The following is a 26,565-nucleotide window of genomic DNA, read 5'->3' on the forward strand; positions in this document are numbered from 1 at the left end:
GTCAAACATGTTGCCCCAAAGATGCTGCGGACTCATGCATGTCCGCCTCTTGAGTCTGATATGATGCTCTGCAAAAAATTAACTCACGTAACTCAAACTCGTGACAATGATGATTCATTAGAAAGGCAACATTTCTCAGAATTATAAAGGAGCTGTGTGTGTCCTTCACCCACAGCAACACACAAAAAAGCAAAAAGACGCGTATGCAAAGCACTCCACTAATAAAATGACCTGCTTTTACAACAGAATCTATTACTGTACGTCTGCACTGACGTCTTCTGCACAACCTCAATCCCTGCCATTCATGATCAGTCATATTTATAAACTGAAAGCTCATTTTCATGTAAATGTGTAATTGTCCATCTCACAGTAAAATGAAAATGTATTACATTGCAAATACCTTAAACAATTTAACTAAATCTACAATAAAATATAATACACAGAAAATGATGCATGCACAACAGCAGCATAATAGTGCTAATGTACTTTCTTAACATAATATTGTCGTGTGACAATATGGTTTGTTTCTATTTATAAATATAAGTTAGTTTCAGTCCTTGTTTCTGATTGGTCAATTGTTGTACTTTACTCCACTTTGTGTTGTGCCTAAAATGATAAAGCAGCCTCTTGTACCTTACTGCTTAATTAAATATATCTGTTTTACACATTTACTATCAGGGGTCCATGCCTCTCTCATCTAAGGGGTCACTGCCCCGAAAAACATTCAAGGCCCCTGTTTTAAAGAGAGAGGAACAGACCAAAGAGTCTTGTGTTATAATTTATAGGGACACTTAAAGTTCTGGCTGAATCCGAAATCGTCCGATGAAACCATCTATACGGAGGTTTCGGACATACTATTTGTTCGCCTACTGCTTTTTGCCTACTATAAAGTATGGCAGAATGCAGTTTCGGATTCAGCCTCTATGTTTGTCAATTCACATTTGCAACCCTTCTTCTTGTGGTGTTTAGTGGCCGTTGGTAAATCAGCCTCTAACCGCTACATATAGAGCGGGAGGGTAAAGCACACTTCTTTGATGCACATAGGCCATTGTTAGGCATGCGTCCCCAAAGTAGATAACTGGATACTTGGAGTGAACAACCGCCGGCAGTCAAAGATAAGACACACTAAATGCAACAGAGAATGGAAAAACAGAGCTTATATGGTATGGGGATGATGAAGATGATGGCTGGCAGGTGAGGATGATGACAATCACGAAACAGGTGAGGGAGCATGAAGGATGATGGGTAATGTAGTCCAGAAGTTAATAACTGGTAAAAACAGGGAAAACAGACAGGAGAATGGGCAGGAATTCCTGGAAGGCCACTATCCTGCTAACATTGGGTGTGTTTGATAAGGGTTGGAGCTAAACTTGGCAGAACAGTGGCCCTCCAGGACCAGAAATGTGCACCCCTGTTATAAACCATGTTATATACTTACCTGCTTGCATTGCTTGTTTCCATTGCAAACCTGCTCATGAACAAACTTTGTGGAAGTATTTTATAGACAAAAATATAATTGTCAACATTTTAATTTCTATCTTTGGAAAACTAAAATTGTATTGCTTTGATTTGAAATTGATGTCTTCAACTGAATATTGAAGAAAAGCAGCCAATAGAAGCTGTGAACTGTATAGATGTGAACTTCTATAATAAAAGTTAATTTCAGGATAAGAAATCAAAATGTTGCTTAATAAAATGAAAAGAGATCATTTGTGCAAATACTAATGAAAGCATGGCTACGCTCAGGGTGCGATTTGCTGGGGGGGATGCGTGGGATTTCCCCCTTTCTGGTCAATGTATCCCTGCCTCTGCTTAATAATTTTTATCCCCGGTGGGGATAAATTTATCCCCCCCTCAAAGTGATCAGTGCTACTACACTAGTGGCGAGACGGATCACAAAACTTATCACGGATCCGTGGTTTGAATAAAGTCAATTTTGGGTAACGCTTTAGATTACAGCCCGGAAAGTACTACGTAAGTACAGCGAATTTACAGCGTATGTTTCTGTAATTATAGTTTACTTATGAAGTACGTACGTGTAATTATAAGGGAACAATTTATAATATTTGTGGAACAAAGGGGTAACAACCAGGAAAAATACAAATAATATATGCAGTAAAGTACTGCGTAAGTACAGCGAATTTACAGCGTATGTTTCTGTAATTATAGTATACTTATGAAGTACGTACGTGTAATTATAAGGGAACAATTTATAATATTTGTGGAACAAAGGGGTAACAACCAGGAAAAATAAAAATAATATATGCAGTAAAGTACTGCGTAAGTACAGCGAATTTACAGCGTATGTTTCTGTAGTTATAGTATACTTATGAAGTACGTACGTGTAATTATGAGGGAACAATTTATAATATTTGGGGAACAAAGGGGTAACAACCAGGAAAAATACAAATAATATATGCAGTAAGTATTTTAGATTACTAAACAAAACTTAAAATTCAGTTAATGTGTTTATGCTATTTATTAGTACGATACAATTTATTTAGAATTTTCAATAAAGGTTACTTACCTTAAGAAAGAAAAAGAGTACAGGAATTTGTTGGGTCATCAAGCAAAATTAAAAATAGACAAGGCAACTTTGGTGAAAACAAAGCAAGCAAAACTAGAACTACACTCTTAGAACGAAAGGGTTAAAAACAACACATTAGTGTTGATTCTGGGACGACAAATGCGTTGTCCCAGAATCCAACCATCTCTGTGTTATTATGGAAACAACACATTTTGTGTTACTTTTATATTTTAACACAAAATCAACACAAAATGATACATAATGTGTTAAAATTACACATAATGTGTTAAAAACTTAACACACAAAGATGTGTAAAAAATTAACACATCCTTTCTAAGAGTGTATTTTCTGTAGTTACTGTTTTGTGTTGTTACAGTCTAAGTCAAAAAAAAAATAAAAAATTTACCCCCTGCCTTGTTTCACATAGTTACAGAGTAAGTACAGAATCTGCGGGCTGTAAATTAAAGTGGCACTTGTTACCCCCTTTTTTCACGTAGTTACAGAGTAAATATAACATATGCTGTCTGTAAATTAAAGTGGCACTTATTACCCCCTTGTTTCACGTTGTTATAGAGTAAATACAACATCTGCGGGCTGTAAATTAAAGTGGCAATTGTTACCCCTTTGTTCCAAAAATATTATAAATTGTTCCCTTAAAATGACATGTATGTACTTTATAAGTACACTATAATTACAGAAATGTATGCTGTAAATTCGCTGTACTTACGCAGTACTTTACTGCATATATTGTTTGTATTTTTCCTGGTTGTTACCCCTTTATTCCCCAAATATTATAAATTGTTCCCTAATAATTACACGTACGTACTTCATAAGTAAACTATAATTACAGAAACATACGCTGTAAATTCGCTGTACTTACCCAGTACTTTCCGGGCTGTAATCTAAAGCGTTACCCAATTTTGTTTTAAAATGCGCTGCTTTGGCTGGCTCTGATACAGCTGCCGCGCAGCCTCTCTGTATTCACCACTCTGAAGACTTGCTCAATGTCCCGCCCACGGCGCTACCTGATTGGTTACAGACCCGGTTACACCTCACGAGTAAAAGCCTATCAACACATGCGAGATGGTTATGGAGCTGTGTGTCGAAACGATGGAAGGCAGCATATTCATCCGCATATTAATAAAGCGAGAATAAACATCACAATCTGATAATCTGTTTATGATGACAAGCAGAGTAAGTGTCCCAGTCACACCACTGAGAATGGCAGAAGTGACACATGATAAATGCAGATGAGGCGTTTAGCGAGGCGCGGGCGCGTCCAGTTTGCGCAAATGAGGCTAATTGACTAACACATAATGCATCTGTCTTTTCTATCATTTCACTGTAGCTCAGCATTGCGGTGTAAAGTTAATGTTATTACTTTAAAAGCAGCAGTAAAGCTGTTTATACTGTTATGGTTTAACTTTGCAATCAATACATTGTTCATATATGTTTAAGTTGACACTACGTTGTGCCATACAGTTTTGCCATTCAAGATTTAATTCTTGCGTGTTTTTTCGTTGTGCATGATCACAGTTCATATGTGTGGGGAAAGATAAACTATTAGTGTAAAAATATTGCGTTAGGCTGCTTCATGAGTTAAGAATTTTTTTACAATTCCTGCAAATGCAGTGATGAAGTTAATGTTCTCATGATTTATTTTTATGAATTAAAATGTTTTGAAATGTGCTGTGAACAGACGCATTATTAAACCATTTTAAAAAGCTGGTTATTTTGATGTTTCTGCGCAAGTTCAGCAGACAGTGAGGTTCGGGTTTGTTCCGATCAGAGCTCGTGAGCGGAGAGCGCATTTCTGAATATTAGAAATATTTTAATTAGAAATATATATAAAAAAAATATATTATAATGGATTTTTGTTAGGTCGGACAATGATTACCAAATTTCTCTCTCATATTGCTCTTCATAACCACTGAAAACAGTCAAAAAAGTAAAAACTAGTGGTGGGTTCAAAATAACTCATGACGAAATATGGTGAGTACCCACCGTCGCCGAAATCGACGCCTCTGAAAACATCCCCCCCTCTGTTTTTTTCACAAATCGCACCCTGGCTACGCTGAAGATAAGTAAGGGATAATCCACGGCTAGCCATGCATTAAAGGGTTTTAATGCACGACGTAGAGGCGAAGAACCACCCGACGCGTAGCGGAGGGTGGTTGTCTCTGCGAAGTGCATTAAAACCCTTTAATGCATGGCTAGCCGTGGATTATTCTGCTTATACCTTGGTTATTTGCCAAGTTAAAGCTGTAATTAATGTTTACAGTGTAATTTTTTAACAGACGGGTAAAAATGACGGTCATTTTCCGAGGTTAAGTTAAGGCTCGCACTCCATCCGCTTTAAATAAAGTAGTGCTGAAATAAAACCTGCAGATTTTAAAGAGAGACGCACTTATGTCTCGCTCACTCGCTTACTCTCTCTGCAAGTGTAACTGTGTTACTATGGTTACTAATGTTTATAGTAGCAGATTAATTTCTAACTGTAATCAAACTGACTGGAACTACCTGTGAATTAAACGGTTTTAATGCACACCTTCCAGCCAATCAGAATCGAGTATTTAAACAGACCATGGTATAATCAAGTATAATTTAGTTTAATTCAAACATAATTTCCATAGTTATGATAAGTTTACTGTTTTTCTAAAATGTGGAAAAATATAAAGCATAAGTAAGTGTGTCCAAACGTGTGAATGGTAGTGGTTCTCAATCATGGTTCTGAGGGCCAGTGGGTCTCCAGGACCAGGATTGAGAACCACTGGTGTAGTGTACTGTATACTTACTTTTAAATAAGGCACAACATTGAACCTTAAAGCAGATGATCTACACCGGCAGAAGAACTCGCTGGGTCCCGCTCCAGTCAACTGAGTAAAGTCGGGATACATTTGGCACCAGCTCTCCAAAAATGCTCAACAGAAGATTGTAAAACATGGGCAGGTCTCATGAGTTTAGGCATTCAGATGGTAGAATGAACATTTGATGTACTGTAAACAACACGGACCAGATCTCAGTCCAGTAAAGCACCTCTGGGACGTGGTGAAATGACAGATTGATATAATGAATGTGCAGTATAGAGATCTCCAGTAAATGTGTGATGTTGTTAATGGGGACCAAAACATTTAAGAAATGTTTCTAGGGTTTTCTGGCACAAAATCTAAAGGCAAAGTGTACAAAATACAGTGTAGAAAAGCACATGGACATCTAATGGAGCATTTTCTTATATTCCAATAATGGATTAAAAGAAAGAAAGAAAACCGAAAGAAAGTTCTGACTATGAAACATATCAAGGTGAGTCTCCATAAATCCTGGCGTATATTGACCCATTCCATTAGTCAACACACCTCTAAACCTTCAGTGATTCATCAGCGTAATGTTTGAGCAAGCTCATCCTATTCCCTGTGCAAACAGAGCGCGGCTCGCCACGGCCCCCGACAACCTCGGCAGAGCAATCTACCGCTTCTTTCTGTGACTGTGTTGGGTTTTAAGCGTTTCCTAAGGGAGACGGGCCACAGTGTCAGTTCTCAAGGTAATGAGGGTTGATCTGTACCTCAGGAACGAGCCTGGTGTCATGTCACAGTTCTCTTCCTCCCCCGTATCACTTCAGCTCTATAAACAATCAGAGCAGGAGACACACGCTTGCATTATTTCACCCGAGACGCATCACGCCCGCCGGCTGAGAGCACTCGATGTTTACAATCATATTTTTCTACGCCGTAAGGTACGGTGTGACGGGTTGTGGGCAGGGGCGTGTGTCCACCCAACAGCCCTGCATTTCTGACAGGCTTTGACAGCACATTACAATTGAGAAGATTGTACGGAAGGTGTGTGTGTGTGTACCTTATGTGTGTAACCTTTATTATGACATGCCGGGGTAATGACAGTGACAGAGATATGGACCGAGGAGAGGCAAGAAGGATATTTTGAGATGCTGCATGTGCATAACTGACATTGTTTATTTGAAAGAAACACAAATTCAACAGCTTATCTTCACAATAGGTACAGGCCCAGAGATATTTTACTAACATCCCCTTTCACAATAGAAATGATAAAATACGAACATGTAAGGGGTCAGCCGGTATTTTTTTTAAACACCCTAATCAGGTGAACAGGAACCCAGTGTGAAATATAAAGTCATCACCCTGAAAGATATTATTTTGTGACAGAACCAGAAATAAAATTCTTAAGTATTTGATTGGCTGACGGTATGTTTCTGAGAATAAGTGCGCAAAGATTTGTTCATGCACTGAACTTAAAGTTCCCATTCTTTCTGCAATTTGGAGACTGTCCTCCAAAAAATAACGACCTCACAAGTCGTTTGTGCAAGCACCTAATTACGACGTAAAGTGACGTGTTAAGGGATTAGTGTCCTCTAGCGGCAGTAGCTTATAAATACAATCTGTTGTTACGCTTTAAGGTTTATGCCTTATACATCAGATTAGACACATTTAATTTTATGAATTTGTAAATGTAGAAACAGTTTCATAAACATTTATGGTTTTAAAGATATTTTGGAGCATCTAAGCCCACCCTTACCCTAAACCCAACCATTTCTCAACCATATAAAACACAACACGCAAGTAAAAGTACAATCGGGTATTTATTGCATAAAACAGTATAAAAGTATTACAAACTATTTGCGTTGCAAACCTTGCGAACTGAAGCCATCTGATTACTTTATATGAAGAACGCACAGTCAGATCTCATTCAAACATAAACCAGCATGATGTAGGCGGTCACAAGAGCCAATAGCGCTTCACATTCTTAGCTGACGTAATGATGCGATCGGTCACGAGATACACAAGAGCCAATGCCTTTTCACAATCATTGATGACATAGCATCGCACCGGATTTTGAATCAGTGTACACCGGATCTGATATTTACAGCGGATTGTCATCACTTTTGCATCTTTTCTTCAAATAAATCGATTGTTTGACCTCGGTACACTTGGAATATTTTAAGTTTATTTTTAAAAGTTGTGACTGTTTTGTATGCTGTGTATATATCATATAATAAATAAATGGGTATGTTATTTGCCCTAAATGCCTGAATAGTGTAATTTGTAATAAAAACCAATAAATCCTGGCGTTGTAAATTGAAAATCTTATCACAGTACATGTCATCATAGCAAAATGACCCCCCAAAATATAATTTTATACCCTAATATATTAAGTTTCACCTGTTGCCGGTAGAGGCGCTAATTTAGTAAATGCATCTATTGGTCGTATTTGGTGAAATGGACAAACGACCAAAGCAATTGTATGAGTTATATGTTGGCAATTTGACAATGTTTTCATACAATCATATACAGTAAGAGTTTATTTTTGGTGTAAGATTCATAACAAGAAAGGAGAGAGGAATAATAATACTGTACAGATTTACATTAACTCAAAATACCTCAAATAATCCATGTCAGGCAACAAGAACATCATACTTAGCCTACTGCAGATCAAAGCATATATAAAGAAACAGTGCGAGTAACTTTGGATTATGTAATCAGATTCCAAAAATCAAGTACTTGAAATGAAATATTACATTTAAAAATACTCGTAATCCAAGTAAAATTACTATTTTATTGCTACAGATTCCATTGCATGGATTACATTACAAATTACTTTTTTCTTGTTTTATAAAAATAAATGCTCCAGTAACAGTAATATTATTCATCAGAATATAGCAATATATTTATAATGGCACTTCATACCGGCTCATGCTTTAGAATTCTCAATGACAAACATTCACAATATAACAACCATTTACAGTTTCAGTCATATTAGTCATATGAGAAATATTGATATATATTCCATTGTTTACAGTGGATTTAATAAAGGAGAAATATCTGCCATCCTTATTTTTTTTTTTCAAAAAAGTAGGAACACAGCGTGATGTTATTGTGGAACATCAGCAGGAAGTCTCATGCGTTACACTCTAAAAATGCTGGGTTATTTTTGTAATTTAACCTAGGCTAGGTTGTTTCAACTTCACTTTGTTCTTAATTTGTAACCCAGTACAGTAGCAGATTGTCTTTCTGTTGTCACCATTAATAACTAAATAATTAAGCTACTTTATGTTTAAGAGTTTACTGTTTCATTTACTTGTATGTACGTTTCAAAAGAATATGTGCTTTTGTAAGTCTTTTTTGTTCTCGTTGTGGTACGAAACCCAGCCCAGGACCGCATGTTCAGTCCAGGACCGCATGTTCAGTCCAGGACCGCATGCCCTGCAGTGAGTGCTGTGCCTACCCGAGCACATCTCCGGGTGTGCCCTCCCCAATCTGCACAACATGTACACCATCCGTTTTAAAGCCAGGATAGAAAAGATTTGCAAACATTTCCCTAATCTGATGACTAAAACGGAGAGGAGATAAAGGAGAAGTTTCTTCCCTCAGGCTGTCGCATGCTGCATTTTATGGTACTGCAGGGGTCAACTACTCTTCTTTGAGGGCCAGATTTTAAAATTGTAAATATGATGCGGGCCAAACTTTTACCCCTATTTTTACCTTTTATATATTTTTTACTTTGACCTCTCCATTGGTGGGTTTCCTTTGATTTCGGACCAAACTGGAATGTGTGCATTTAGGTATGCGCTATGAATTTCTCTCCACTTTTGCCCAGAGAGTGTGCACGCACTTTAAGAGCCCTATTTTAACGATCTGAAACGCAAGTGCGAAGCGCAACGCGCAAGTGAGTTTGTGGGCGGATCTTGGGCGCTGTTGCTATTTTCCCGGCGTGAGAAATAACTCTTGCGCCGGGCGCAAATCAATAAGGGGTTGGTCTGAAGTAGGTTCATTATTCATAGGTGTGGTTTGGGCGTAACGTCAAATAAACCAATCAGAACGCTATCCAACATTCCCTTTAAACGCAAGGGCGCAAGTTCCATGGCGGGTTGCTATTATTATGACGGATTTACCAGGCGCACACCAGGAGCGGTTCACAGCCGAGGAGACCGACGTCCTTGTACAGGGGAATCCCAAGCTTGCCAGCATAAATCGGGCACGCCGTGTAACGGGAGGTGGATCTGCCTCAGGACCTAACGCCAGCAGAGGACATCGCTGCGTCCACCCTCACCGCTGAAAGGGTTTGGGGGCTTTGAAATCGGACCCAAGAAACGCAAGGTCCAACCCCAAAGTAGACTAACAAATCAAGTTCATATACATTAAGGTTTCTTATGAAAACATTTAAATTATTATTTACATAAAATAAACGTAATACAGCCACACAACAAACTTATGAAAATATTTTAATCGTTATTTGCATGAGAATTTTTTTGAGAACGCAGCCACACAATAAATAAAAACTATCACCACAATGCTCACCACTATGATTTCCCTTATCTCGTGTATTAATATTTTTTAGTGTAACAATTTATGATTTGCAAAAATAACTGTTGCATCAGTGTAGATTAGATGCAAAGTGTATGCGCGTTGTGCAAGCTATACGTTCAAGCATGCGCCCTTAAAATAGCATAATGAACAACGCGCAACGTGCCACTGACTTTAAACTTTTTTTTCTGGTCAGTGGCGCAATTGTTTTTTGAAACTGCAAAATAGCATCAGGGATGGTTTGCGCCGGAACACGCCTCTTTTTTGCGCTGAACCGCCCAGGGAGCGCAAGTTCATTCCCTAGTTTGTCGACGTGCGTCTGTGGAGGGAAAAACACGCTGTGCGCCGTTGCAAAATATGAATGATACATGCGTCACTGACAAAGTCAATTGCGCTGGGTGCAAGATAGGGCCCTAAATGTCTTCAATCACTTCCATGCAATTGTTTTATATTTCCCGAAGTGTACATGTATGCGCTCAGATAGACAGAAAGTTAAACAAAAAAGGATGAAAAATGTTCACCTTGCACACAGTGTTTTGATTGGAACACACTGAATTACATCACTTCCTGTCAGCCTGTCATACGGTTTATGCACAAATTATTTTTTATGCATCCAAAGCTCAAATTGGATCCACGGGCCAACAGAATGGGACTGTAATACGCACATGTCAAGACTGTAATATATAAATATATATTTTCCTGTACTGTAGGTAAAAAAGTACAATATAATCCTACTAAATGTTGCCAAGGAATGCATTGGAATAATAGAAGGTATGTGGCTTTATTAAGTGCAAAAATTATCATGGATAATTATGTTAAGCTCTACTCTGATTGGCTGTTTCTCAGAGCAGTTTAGTTCAGTTTAATAGTGTGTGTAAACAGATCTTATGTTTGAGTCTGTATCAAACAAAGATACAGATTTTGAGGAATAATCAATTGTTAATGGACGTTTCTGAGTGGTAAGTTTGTGTTTTTTCAGTATGGACCTGCAAAACGTAAATGTATCGTGTTTTTCCATACATTTCATATAAATGAGCATTACATTTCATTGCTCTTGTTTTTACTTTTTACAGTATTGTAAGCAAACATAAAGATAGATAATCATTCATAATATGATTACAATCATAATTGTAATCATTCATTTCAGTAAAATCAAATTAAATCAAAAGTCCAAGCATCAGTCATAACGCACGTAAAACTCAGCAAGTCGTCATGTCCTTTGACTGAATCTGGTCCTCATTGAGATTTGTGCGCCTCAGACAGACCTAACCTGATCCACACAGACAGTCGTAAATGTGTCGAGTTTCAAGGTCAAACTACAGACCCAAACCCAGTGTGAGATTTCACCCTAAGAAATTACGTGGCAGTCATGCGCAAAATTGCTTACACAGATCACAGACGTGCACCCATCTGTTGTGGGATGGGCAGGGGATGCTCGCTCACAGAGTTAATAGTTTTTTAGGAGGACACACGGGCCATTTTGGACGGTTTGTTAATAAAGCATTTACTCGCTGTTCGGCCTCAGATCATCTGTGTGCTGGCCAGCAGCTTTAATACCCTCCATCTGACCGACAGCCATCAGAAACAGACGCTTATAAAATGAAAAAAAAAAAAAAACGTCTTGTTTCCTGTACGTTAAGAGAGACATTGTTGTCATTGCTTGTTTCTGTTTACCATCATAGGTTGTTTAAGCTAGATGCTCTTTAAAGAGTTAGTCAATTTTCTTTAAAAAAAAATCCAGATAATTTACTCACCACCATGTCATCCAAAATGTTGATGTCTTTCATTGTTCAGTCATAAAGAAATTATGTTTTTGGAGGAAAACATTCCAGGATTTTACTCATTTTAATGCATCTCAACACGTAACACTTAACTCAACACTTAACAGTTTTTTCAACAGAGTTGAAGGACTCTAAGCGATCTCAAACGAGGCATAAGGGTCTTATCTAGCAAAACGATTGTCATTTTTGACAAGAAAAATAAAAAATATGCACTTTTAAACCACAACTTCTCGTCTACCTCCGGTCCTGTGACGCGCCAGCGCGACCTCACGTAATTGCATAGTGACGTAGAAAGGTCACGTCACGTGTAACATATATGAAATGCACATTTGTGGACCATTTTAAACAATAAACTGACACAAAGACATTAATTAGTATCATTCCACATACAACAACGTCAGAACGCTCCTCTTTCTCCACACTTGTAAACACTGGAGCGTAGTTTCGCATACATCATCCGTGACCTCTTGACGTGATGACGTTTTGCGTGAGGTCGCGCTGGCGCATCACAGGACCGGAGATAGACGAGAAGTTGTGGTTTAAAAGTGCATTTTTTTTCTTGTCAAAAATGATAATTGTTTTGCTAGATAAGACCCTTATGCCTCGTTGGAGATCGTTTAGAGTCCTTTGAAAAACGTTAAGTGTTGAGTTAAGTGTTGGAGTCCATTAACTCTTTCACCGCCAGCATTTTTTAAAAAAGTTGCCAGCCAGCGCCAGCGTTTTTCATGATTTTCACCAAAGTTGAATGCCTTCCAGAAAATGTTCTTCTTTAAATATATAAACATACAATATACCAAATGAAAGAACAGACCCTCTGCTTTCAAACAAAAAAAACCGTTTCATCCTACCTTTAGTGGTTCTTTTGCAATCAGCTTTTGAATATGGGTAGGTTTTTGCAAAAACACCATATTTTGAGCAAAAAGCAGAGATAATTCCATTTTTATGACGGACTTTTCATAGAGATCCCATTCAGAGCGATCTTTAAAACAGACACGGACATGCAGCAGCTTGCCATAGGGGAATACTTCCGGTTTTAAAAAGTTGCGGAAGGGCGCCACCTGGTGGATAATAGCAGTATTGCGGAAAGACGGAAAATCTCGTCATTGGCGGGGAAGCGTTTTCTCTTAATTGACGAGATATCTCGTCAATGGCGGGGAAAGAGTTAAAGTCCATTAAAATGAGAAAAATCCTGGAATGTTTTCCTCAAAAAACATAATTTCCTCTCGACTGAACAAAGAAAGACATCAACATTTTGGATTACATGGTTGTGAGTAAATTATCTGGATTTTTTTTTAAGAAAATGGACTAATCCTTTTATCATTGCAAATCTTACGGGACATTAAACATGTTTTCTAAAGTTGTGCCCAGATGTACTTGTGTTCATTTTGAAGTTGTAAAGAGATTTGTATAGAGTCTGTACAATGCTTGCAGCCATTGATCTAGAGTCAGCTTTTCTTTCTTACTATAGTATTTTGGATAGTAGGGTTTGGGATTTGGGAAAGTGATTGCGAAACAGCAGGTGTATTCATCTCATTATAGCTGTGACATTGGGACGGTTACACTTTTCTTACACACCTTCCTCCTCTAGGTTCATTTTACAAATGGCGAACATCATCTGACATATACAGTATTAGTAATTCTGCTTTGTATTACAGCCAGCAGAGGGGAAAATGAAGCCCATCTACCCGACAGTTGTACTGGATCTGTGTTTGGAAATAGACCTGGCATCCAGCCTCGTACCTGCAGACTTCACCTGCTCTCTGTTATTAGGGGTAATGTAAGGTATCAGACTAACAAAATGTGTGAGCTGTCAGCTCTGACCAGGAGCCGTGGGAACTGTAGGCCAAAGGCCTTTCTGGAAAGATGGCTGTGCGCTTGACATTATGCGTTTAAACAGCAGGGCAGCGCATCAAAGCTGGCTGACGCACAAAGTGTTTTCTGTGAACAATAAATAATCTAATTCAATATAAATTTCTGTTAAAAAGCAAGGGCCGGTTGCACAAACATAGCCGGTAAACAGCAGGTTACCGTGATTAACAAGTAGCCCTGCTTAGTAACCTTTTGTTTTCACACTGTTTTGTTTTGGGTGTGAATGTCCCCCTTAATACAACATAACTTTAAGGGCGTTATATATGGCAGTGTGCAGGAGTTCTGCTATATTTCTGACAGATCACAGCTTCTGTTCACATGAGGCTGAATTCTGTGATCATCAGGGCTGAGGAGGCCGGAGATACAGCCAGTCTGTCACAGTATGTATCGGTGCAGAACTGAATATGTTTCGGGACTGTGGCATCATACTCAACGTAAACAAACCAAATATACCCAAGCAAAACAAGGTGTGCATTTTTGTACTACAATACTGGCCATTACATGCTTAAGAGTATGTGAAAATATAGGTGATTTCACATAAACACTTGATGTGTTTAAAAGCCTTTTTGGTGGAAAAGTTACTACTTAGTCCATGGTTAGTAGACAAATTAAATTAATGAAACATAAAAAAACTCTATTGTGTGTGTTGTGTAGACTATAGACGGTTTCATCTGACGCACGTGCGTTGTCGGAGGAGCTTAACTTCCGGTCTCTGTTTGTTTAATGGTCTGGTTAGTGGCTAAACTGAACTCTGGAACAAATATCTTCTAAATTAAATAACAAATGTTTTGGTTTCCTAAAGACGAGGGGAGATGGCGATCATAGATTACCGCTTTGTGAAGGGAGGTTTGAAAGCAGCTCTGTCACATCTTACACAATAACGTTAGCTCAGTGTAGTTTTTGATACACTTTAGCTATGATTTGAACTAACCCATACAGCAAAAAAATATTTTCAAATAATATTAAATATATTTCACAATATACAAAAAATGGCCAATAAATATATTTACTAATATATATTTTGAAATATGTTTACAAAAAAATATTTTTCACCACTATATTTAAAAAATTTTTTTTTATATTTTGTACAGTGAGGAAAATAAGTATTTGAACACCCTGCTGTTTTGCAAGTTCTCCCACTTAGAAATCATGGAGCGGTCTGAAATTGTCATTGTAAATTAAAGCAATAAACCCCGAGAAGCAGTGGGTTACCAGTGCATTTTATAACAGCTAAGGGGCGTTGCCTAAACCCCCTTAGCTGTTATAAAATGCACTGGTAACCCAACGCTTCGAGGGGTTTATTGCGTTTATAAAACGGTTACTTCATATGCATAACGTTAGCGGGATTTTATAAAATAAAACCCAAAAAAGTTGTAATTATATTAGTACAAATATTACTCTTCCGCCAAACAAAGTAGTTCCTCAGAATCAAGTGTGACTGAAACAGAACGCAGTTCCCAACCAACACAGACACAGCAAAGACACAATGAAAATATGATTTAAGACTGTGGTGTTTATTTTATAAATCACCATTCATCTAATTTATACATTAACATTTATATCGTGCAACTGTTGAAGTGATGATCAAATATGCTTGGAAGCATGCTAAACTCTTTCCCCGTCAGCGTTTTTTTTTTTTAAGTTGCCACCCAGTTTTAGTTTAATGCCTTCCAGAAAATTATCTTCTTTATATAAACATAAAATATCAAATGAAAGAACAGACCATCCGCTTTGAAACAAAAACAAACAAAAAAACATTTCATCCTACCTTCATTTGATCTCTTATCACCTCTCAAATGTTTTTATTAAAAGCGGAGATAATTCCATTTTTGTGAAGAACTTTAGTAAGAGATCAGATTCAGACGGAGCCATGAACAGTACTACACTGTGTTTTCAGTGAATGCGTCAGTGTTTAAGTTGGGTAAGATCGCCACCCAGTGGATAATAGCGGACGTACGAACTTGAGTTATATTAATCCTATTTATTGACATTCATCTGGATATCGCCATTAATTGTGCAATTGTAGACAAATTAAAAATATGATTTAAGACTGTGGTGTTTATTTTCATAAATCAATACGCAGTAACAGTGGCGCAGTGATACTTATGTAATGTGGTCTGAACCGTGAGGTTACCGGTGTATTTTATCACGGCTTAGAACACGTTTCAACCAATCAGAATGAAGAACCAGAACTGCCCATTTTATAAAAGTATTTAAACACCTGAGAAAATCAATGTTAATATTTGGTACAGTAGCCTTTGTTTGCAATGACAGAGGTCAAACCGTTCCTGTAGTTTTTCACCAGGTTTGCGCACACTGCATGAGGGATTTTGGTCAACTCCTCCACACAGATCTTCTCTAGATCAGTCAGGTTTCTGGCCTGTCGCTGAAAAACACGGAGTTTGAGCTCCCTCCAAAGATTCTCTATTGGGTTTAGGTCTGGAGACTGGCTAGGCCACGCCAGAACCTTGATATGCTTCTTACAGAGCCACTCCTCTGTTATCCTGGCTGTGTGCTTCGGGTCATTGTCATGTTGGAAGACCCAGCCTTGACCCATCTTCAATGCTCTAACTGAGGGAAGGTGGTTGTTCTCCAAAATCTCACAATACATGGCCCCAGTCATCTTCTATTCAGTGCAGTCGCCCTGTCCCATGTGCAAAAAAACACCCCCAAAGCATGATGTACCACCCCCATGCTTCACAGTAGGGATGGTGTTCTTGTGATGGTACTCATCATTCTTATTCCTCCAAACACGTTTAGTGGAATTATGACCACTATTTCTATTTTGGTATCATCTGACCACATGACTTTCTCCCGTGACTCCTCAAGATCATTCAAATGGTCATTGGCAAACTTAAGACGGGCCTGGACATGTGCTGGTTTAAGCAGGGGAACCTTCCGTGCCATGCATGATTTCAAACCATGACGTCTTAGTGTATTACCAACAGTAACCTTAGAAACGGTGGTCCCAGCTCTTTTCAGGTCATTGACCAGCTCCTCCCGTGTAGTTCTGGGCTGATTTCTCACCTTTCTTAGGATCATTGAGACCCCACGAGGTGAGATCTTGCATGGAGCCCAGTCCGAGGGAGATTGACAGTCAGGTTTAGCTTCATTCATTTTCTAATGATTGCTCCAACAGTGGACCCAATTTCCCCGTAGCCCTTTCCAGCCTTGTACAGGTGTACAATTTTGTCTCTAGTGTCTTTGGACAGCTATTTGGTCTTGGCCATGTTAGTAGTTGGATTCTTACTGATTGTATGGGGTGGACAGGTGTCTTTATGCAGCTTACGACCTCAAACATTGGCTCATTTTGTCGGTTTGAATGTCATTGTGTTTAAGTTAACTGTCAAAACAGAACCAATTCTAGACTTCTGGGGGCATATAAGTACCGGTCATTAACCTGCACTTGCCTGTAAGTACTAAATACTTATATTGTACATTTATTTGTAAGTACAGTAGTGTTTCTTGTTAGTTACAGTATACCTACACTATAAGTATGTATCTGGTATTACCCACACTGTAAAAAATAAATTGTTGGCTCAATGAATTATTTTTTAGTAACTAGTTCCACAGAAATTTTACGTTCACTCAATTTCTGTCTCCAAAGTGTTACCTGGATTGATGTTTTTTAGTTGGCCCAAATTTGACTCAAATATAAAAAAGTATGTTGGCTCAATTAGCTTTATATTTCATTCAACTAAAATGTTTTAATCAGTTGAATCTTTAAAAACTTACAGCAAAGACTCTGTCAATTAAAATTTAAGTATTCACTCAATGTTTTATGTGTTACTTCAATTCATATTTATTATTTGGGATTTAATAACATTTTTAAATTATTTATCAAATAATTTATGCTGGTGTTGTAAACAAAATAATTAACTTCAGTCACATAAAAACAAAAGCTTTTTATTCACTTATCATACAGACTGAACATACAGAATTAAGTCTTCTTTAAATAGAGGGCATAAAACAGTCCAAAAAGCCTCCAAAGTCAGTCAGAACATCTCCAGGGCCATTTAGGAGACTTTCCTCAGCCAGTCCAAGCGGAGACTGTCTCGCTATGTATCCTTCTGGTCTGCCCCTCACATCATCTCCGCTCTGGTTTGATAAACAGAGGAATATTAACACACACACATACATAAATAACATGTTTAATATAATAAAGTTTGACGGTGAAAGACTTTATTCCCTAAATAACGTTAATGTTAGGCCAAATTTCCCTCAGACATCACACATAATTAAACACTATTGGGCGGTTTTCTCGGAAGGGCTTTTCACTGACTAAAATAACTTACTGACATCTCTTAACATATGAGTGCTATTGTTTTGTCTCAAAATGCACGCCAGTATTGTATTATATAAGGTTTGTTTGTAAAAATGTCCCAATTATAATAAAGACCGAGTTCTAAACTTTGTCCGGTAAACCAAACCTATAGCCAGGCTTTTTATCTTAACTAAAATAGCTCCACTTTACTTCGGTCACGTAACATAACACACTTCTAATGTAGCTTTACAAAAATATAATTACAAAAACGTCGAGTATTTGCGTCTTTGCCAATTAATATATTCTAAAATTAACATTTAATTACAAACACTTACCTGACGTGAACTTGAGGAAACGGCTGATGACTTGTGTCATGTGAATCAGTAAGTGATTCAGGCTGTTAGGTGCGGATTGATCTCAGATGAAATGACCTGTGTTCCAGTCCAGATCCTTCCGAGTTAAGACATTTTAAATTAAAAACTCACGCACATACTGTACATACATACGCGCGCGCACACAGGTACACACACGGGTATATTTAGAAGTTTTAAGATTGTTATGATTGGGACTATTTCTCCACTCGCACCTTCAGCTCTGAAGTTCAAAATCGCAGGCAGTACGCAGCCCAGTTATAACAAATGTGAAAGATATGAAATATCATTCAACAGCGATATCATTTAAGTGCAATCCTAAAATATGATTTAAAACATACCGGTAAACCTTTTATTATTAAGTATAAGAAATTAAAATGAATTAAATCGCATGTTTAAACGCCACAGAGGCGAGGCTGCGCTGGGCGGGGTGTGAGCGCTTAAGTGTCTGTGATTTTCTGGAGCTCTTCTCCGTCCGAAAGTGTCCGAGCACATTTTTAAATAGACGCTATCTATATTAACCGACCGCATATTTAAACTTAAAGCACATACATTCACGCCTGAACAACTCTTAAATTTACATTTTGTTACCAAATAACAGTAATATTGTGAGCATTTTGTTGTCAGGAAATAGCTGTCATAAGTCCACATATTGACCAGATTTGTCTTAATTAGTTCAGTCAACATAGCCATTCTGAATGTTGACTGAATTTGGAAATAACCATTCACTTAATGTTTTAAACACAGATTTATCTAGACTTAAAATAATATGTCTACTCAACTAAGCCCAAACAAGAAAGTTGGTTTAACTTATATATTTTTGCCCTTCCAACATTTCATTAATTGGATTTTTTACAGTGCAGTACTTAGCTAGAGTTGCATAATAACCACCAAGTATGTGCCACTGGTAAGTACAGTAATGATACCATTTAATTACCATGTAGATACTCAAAAGTATGTAAGTACAACATATTTACCATATATGTACAAGGTAAGTACTGTAAAATAAAGTGCTTCCACACTTTATGATCTGTACCCGAGTATGCTTATGTTATAAAAATATGTAATTGTTTTGAATAAAACTGGAAAGTTTGCACAATGCAGTTCATATTAATAATAAGTTTACAGTAATAAACAATCACACCAGCCAAACGAACCGTACTTTGGAGTCAAACGTACTTGGGTACGGTACCGTACACCCTCATATTTACATACATATCTGTATATTAAACATAAAATCTGTCTGACTGACAGTAATTTTGTTGTTTCATGCAACATTTGGCTTTCAGTGTTGACAGAAGACAGTTTGGCTTAGATCAGACAAGGCAGATGGATGTGTAGACGTGATCCCATCACTCAGATTACTGTTGTATTTGATGGCTTACATGACACAAGAGTATGTGACCTGACAATCCGGTCTATTTCTGCTTGACTAGACCACTGAGGATGTTTGGATATCATTTATTGGACTATTCCCCCTGAAGTGTTAACCTTCACTGTCAGAGCAAATATATTTTGTTAATGTTTACAGATCGCAGTGGAAATTAAAGATGGGAGTTTCTTTACTCTCCGTTTCTATTTGGGTGTGTGCTCCGCCTGCCTGATGTGTCCCGTCTCAGAGAAGTCAATCTTCTTCACAAAGGAGGAGCCCTTTCTCCCCAGAGACATTGTTTATTCATGTATCCGATTTATTTTTGCCACCCTTGCCTCCCAGGACTCGCGCCGCATTTATTACAGAAGGTAATGAAAATGGATTTAATACATCGCAGCCCAGTGTGCATTGTGTAACTGAAGTGAGATGCTGGCTGGGTTTTTTCCTGTCTGCAGAAAGTTTTCTGAATGTTTAAATATGCACACTCTTTCTTTCATTCGCTGTAAATACTTCTTTACATATTTCATTTACGACAGCGCAGACCACCTTCATTTCTCCACAATAGCGTTTTTATTTCTGTTTCAATTGCGAAGTCAATCTTCTTGCAAAAAGATGCGCGCGATGTTGTTTATTGTCTAGATCTTCAATTGATGCCATTTAAAAGTTTTCTTTGGTCCTAAGTGAATAGATATCTGAGCGTTTTGAGGAAATAGCTTTTACTCGTATACATTCATTGAGCCGTGCATGGTTAGCGTATCGACTGAAATAAGGACGGTATGAGTTTTTCTCGCCTTCAGATTCACACAAAAGGCAGACTTCTAACTGATTTTAAAAATCAATTTTCACAAATAATAACCATAGAAGGTGCCCAAGTGGGTAATTTTCCTTACCGAGCTTTCAGATGTGCTTCATCGCAATTACTACTGAACAATGTCTGCACTTCAAGATAGGCCCATATCTTTCAACAACAACAACTTCTAAAACTAAGATGCTTTTATCACATTAAGAGCTGTTAGTTAGAAAACAAAAGCCTGAGACACATGTATTTGAGAGCGAGACAGTTTGCAGGACCTGAGGAGAATTTTTTACTTGGATCTATACCTTGGGGCTGTTCAATTATCCGCTTCGCGCTGTGCCACATGACCACCTACGGTGTGCATTATTTTCAAATAATTAATCAATTATTCCTTACTTATTTATCTCAGATCAATTCATATCCCTGAATAAATAAATCTGCTGGTTATTTTCTTTGATATAATCCTATAGTGTCATATAGTAGGAGAGTAGAAGTGTTGATAAATGCATGGACATTCAAAAGTTCAAAAGTCATGTTTTATTCTCTTGATACAAGACTCCTAAGACATGTTGATAGGTTTGAACTCTGTATTCAGCTGTTACTATTCGACAAAATAAATTTTTCTTTCAGTGTTTCTCTCTTTCTTTCCTCAGGCATGTCTTTAATTTATCACTTCAGCACAGTCTCTCTCTCCATCTCTTTGATGGACTTAACTGTTTCAAACGAGCGTTTGTCATTCGGAGGACAGGCCTGCCTGTCTGTCTGCACCCTGGGAAGATGGAGGCAGACAGAGAAAGAGAGGATAAAAAGCTCGACAGATAAACAGGTATAGCCCAGTGAATCCCATCAGCAGGAAACCCAATGCCCTTATTTCCCCAAACGCACAAACCTCTTCAGTAATATCTGAAAGTGACAGATAAGCCTTGAAATGTACGGGAAATCTTTAAAGAGCAACAGTCTGAGTTTCAATACAACCAACTAAATATTTGAAAAATAATTTTGTGGGCTTATTGTGAGACTGTGAACATCTTTAAGTCAATTTTAAGTGGGGGGACGTAAACAGAACGTCTCAGGGAGAGCCACATGTCAAAAATATTTCTGTGTGTTTCTAGTAGAAGAACAAATGTTGAAATTGTCTTTGAAAAGCTTATAGCAATGGTAGATTGGTGTAGGGCCTACTCTATACATATATACGCATAATGGTTTTAAGTTTGCCTGTTTACATTTAACCCTGTAAGACCAAAATATAGAAAAAAACTTTTATATGTTGTTGCAAGAGTCCTCTAATGCACTGATTTTTCCATGCTTATTAATCTTGATGCAAATAAATTCCAATCACATTTATACATTTCAAAGGATTCAGCCATTTCACAGAATTCACACAATACTGTCTGGCAAGCTTATTGTCCTCTATTTATAATGCTAATATCACCTATACGCCCACCCCACATTCCAGAACATTATCACTTGGCCCTAATGCAGCAAATAGATATTTAAGCAAACAAAGCCCATACAAGTAAACAGGACAAGCTAATATTTTTTTTTATAAACAATAAGATACAGATAGTTTAAAATATTGCCACATAAATACTTTCAAATTCTCGAATTAATCATTGATTTCATATAAATGTATTAAATACTCTTAAAACTTTGATTAAAACTCAAAATAGACATTTAACATCAATATTTTATTTTGTTGCTACAAAAATCATTAAAAAAGTCAATTTTGTACCGTTTAGAAATACAGCAAATTCATGTAATGTGCAAGATGCACAGGTAAATTTTGCTACCCTTCAGCCCCAACGTTGTAAAATTACAACATTGACATAACAAGCTTAAAATCTTATATAATCAAAACATTCAGATGTATCTTAAAATCTGCATGATCTAGACACATAACTAATCAGAGAAAAAAATATTTTAGGCATTTTACTTACATGATTGTTGATTTATTTAGTCCAGTAAAAAAGGTAATGTTCTTCAAGGCAGGTTTGCAGGTTTTGTAAGTTCACAGCCAGGAAAACAAACCTATTTACAAAGTCTACCATTCATAATCATTGCAGGGTTAAACATTGGGACTTTTTAGTTGTGTAAATGTGGTTTTAAAGGGAAAAAAACATGTACAGGTATACTTTATTAGATTTTAAACTGATGTTGTAATATTACAACCGAGGGTTTTACAGGGTTAATCTCTGGATTTACCTTCATCTTTACGGTACAGAGAAATGATATAAATCAAAAACAATCGTCCAGTCGACTGTGTTTTACTCTGTATTCACGTGGATGCTAACCACTGTAAATGCCACTGCTGCATGCAAGATTAAATCTGTATGACTGCTTTCCTTTTCATCGTCTTAATTAAATCAGATGAGCTTCCTAATTATTCTAATTGATAAATTACAACTTGATTATGTCATATTACAGCCACATAAATTCAAAACACTCGTTTGCTTGACGAATGTGGCATCAGCTCGCGTGAATTAAAGCGAGACAGCCTGACAAAAGGAAATGCATGGATGTTCTCCATTCATCTGCTCCAGAGCTGTCGGTCTAAGTTCTTCTTTCATTCATCTCTGTTAATCACCACAAATCCAGTGAATTAAACATAATTCAATTTCATCTGAGCAACTAATCAAGGAATGTAAGTAACGCACGCACGCACACACACACACACACACGGTTATTATATCTAAATGTATTATCTATTGTTAGACTCTATCATTATGTACAACAGGGGACAACCAGCAGCACATATATTACCAGCCCCTGTCCAGATAGGGTGAACAACTGACGCTTGTACCATAGCTTCTTAGTTTTTTTATTAAACAAAAGTAAATAAAGTGAGCAGCTGAGCAGTAACAATCACACACACATGGTCAGAAAACAGTATTCGCCTCAGGCACGTGACTGTTTCATATGGTTTTAAAGTAACGCGAGAGCGTTTCGATACTAGCCTCTCCAGAGTGGTTGCACGGAGTTCTGATGACGACACAGCTCTTTGTGATTGGTCGTCTCACTGATGACAACAATCGTGTGCATTTCAAGTTTAATCTAACCTTCAGTTCCACTAATAAACATTATAAATTCATGTTTTTATAACAGGAAAAACACGTTAATATGCATAAATATGTTATATTGTGTCGTGTAATGAAATAAAAATGGAAATACCAAACTCTAGTGGTATTTTAATACTGTAGGCTGGTTCCCCGTTATTTTCGGGCATACAGTATAAGCAGCAATTCAAATATTTGATATAACATGTTTCTGGTTGCAACTTTTTATTTAAATGTTTGTTTTTAACACATTCACCATTTAATTCACTTCATTCGCAATTAAAAAAAAGGAATCACGGCGCACATGTCCCTACCTCGCCAATCGGTCTGCGCAGCACCGGATGATCTCGAACACACCTAATATTTGAACAACTTTAGTAAAACATTAAAACTGATCCTCCAACCACCAAACACACTTATTGAGTTCATCATCATCACCTGTTAATGGATCAGAAAGCATTTATGTCATGTAAATCATTTCGTTCTGATATCACTTCGTCATAGACTTGCATATGATGGATAGAGTTGATTAGAATAATTATTTATAACATTATATAATATATAAATAGTCATTTTTAGTCCATATAAAATGCACTGGACTCATTTATTATATTATGTGGCTGGTATATAACCAAAACACAATGGGCCCTATTTTAACGATCTGAAACGCAAGTGCGAAGCGCAAGTGACTTTGTGGGAGGATCTTGGGCGCTGTTGCTATTTTCCCGGCGGGAGAAATAACTCTTGCGCCAGGCGCAAATCAATAAGGGGTTGGTCTGAAGTAGGTTCATTATTCATAGGTGTGGTTTGGGCGTAATGTCAAATAAATCAGAATGTCATCCAACATTCCCTTTAAACGCAAGGGTGCAAGTTCCATGGCGGGTTGCTATTATTATGACGGATTTACCAGGCGTACGCCAGGAGCGGTTCACAGCCGAGGAGACAGACGTTCTTGTAAGAGCAGTCAATGACAGAGAAGGTGTTTTGTATGGGGATAGGAGAAACCCGCCCAAATCAGCGTAGGTTAAACAGGAGAGGAAATAGCCACAATTGTCTCATCAGCTGGCATCCCCATCGTTGCGCCAAGCGCTACAATGATGTCAGGAGACGGGGGAATCCCAAGCTTGCCAGCATTAATCGGGCACGCCGTGTAACGGGAGGTGGATCTGCCTCAGGACCTGACGCCAGCAGAGGACATCGCTGCGTCCACCCTCACCGCTGAAAGGGTTTGGGGGCTTTGAAATCGGACCCAAGAAACGCAAGCAAGGTCCAACCCCAAAGTACACTTACAAATCAAGTTCATATACATTAAGGTTTCTTATGAAAATATTTTAATCGTTATTTGCATGAGAATTTTTTAACGCAGCCACACAATAAATAAAAACTATCACCACAATGCTCACCACTATGATTTCCCTTATCTCATGTGTTAATATTTTTTATTGTAACAATTTATGATTTGCAAAAATAACTTTTAAGCCTGTGTAGATTAGATAAGGAAAGTGTGTGCGCGATGTGCACGCTATACATTATGGTCAAGCATGCGCCCTTTAAATGGAATAATGAACCACGCGCAACGTGCCACTGACTTTAGGCTAGTTTTTTTTGGTCAGTGGCACAGTTGTTTTTTGAAACTGCAAAATAGCATCAGGGATGGTTTGCGCCGCAGTACGCCTCCTTTTTTGCGCTGAACCCCTCAGGGAGCGCAAGTTCATTCCCTAGTTTGCCGATGTGTGTCTGTGGAGGGAAAAACCCGCTGTGCGCCGGTGCAAAATACGAATGATACATGCGTCACTGACAAAGTCAATTGCGCTGGGTGCAAGATAGGGCCCATTGTGTTTAAGCTAACACAAACACTTTCTTAGTCTCTATTTAAAACATCACATTAAGCGGTAACACTTTACAATAAGTGTAAAGTGGTAAACATTAGTAAATGCATTAATTAACATGACAAACGATGAACAATATAGTTTTTCAGCATGTATTAAGTCTTGTTAATATTAGTTAATGTCAATTTAGTTATTCATGTTAGTGCACAGTGCAGTCATGAACTAATGTTACATGTTAACAAGGCTTACTTTTATAAATGTATTAGGCAATGCCAAAACTAACATGAACATTCATTCATGAGTCCTTTGTTTGATCTGAGCAGTTAAACTGTCCCCTGATGTTTAGACCTCCAGATCCTATAGGCTTTGTTTTTTTTCAGCATCTTCTATTTGTACATTCACAAACACGTCCCGTAAATGTTCCGGGATTGCTCCTGGAAAGAGGACCTAGTAACATTGCCTAGAAACATAGTGACTATCAGATCACTGAAAGGAATAAACTTAATGAGATATACCAGATCACTGAAATGAATCAATAAAAACTGAATCAGATTACTGCAAGGAATGAACTTAATGAGATAAACCAGATCACTAAAATGAATCAACTTAATGAGATAAATAAGATCACTGAAATGAATCAACTTAATGAGTTGAAATTAGATTACTTGGCGCCACAAGGACACCCTAGGAACACCTGGCCAAGAACATTCAAACAAGACCTGAAGGCACTTATCATGGCATGTGAAAACACTGATGCTCTCACCCAAGATTGAAATCATTGGAGCGCACTTGCTGCCCGACATTCTGCGTAGCATGGGAGGGTCTAAGTAATCATTATTACATCATGAGTTCAAGATTTTATTAAATTTTCATAAAATTATATACATTATTATTACGTTTCATTACATTAATAATGTATGTGCAGTTTTCACATTCTGTGCAAGTATTATATTGAGTTTTTACAATTGCTTTCCATTTCTCTTGAGCGTTTTGCTGTGATGTTTTTTTTTCTGTGACCTTTATTCAAGTCCAGCTGATTTGAGATGATTTGGAAAGGCACACATCTCCCTATAGATGAAAATCAGTCATGTGATCTTTTACGTCATGCCGCCATCTTGAGTACCTACCGAGTACCAGTAGGCTACTGACAAGCATTGGCTAGTTTGCTACGATTTATGGATTTTTTATTCTTTTACTGTCTATGATTTTTACGGGTACGGGAAATAGCTACGAAAGACAACATTTCGCACCTCGACTGTCATAAAAAGAAATACTACTTTAAAAAAAATCTTTGTTAGGGTGTGATGCCTACTCGATCCCTAGTGCGTTCTTCCAGCTGCTGTCCGCTGCTACCGAACTACCACTATTTTTA

The sequence above is a fragment of the Paramisgurnus dabryanus genome, chromosome 13 (assembly GCF_030506205.2).
Source record: "Paramisgurnus dabryanus chromosome 13, PD_genome_1.1, whole genome shotgun sequence".
Lineage (NCBI taxonomy): Eukaryota > Metazoa > Chordata > Actinopteri > Cypriniformes > Cobitidae > Paramisgurnus > Paramisgurnus dabryanus.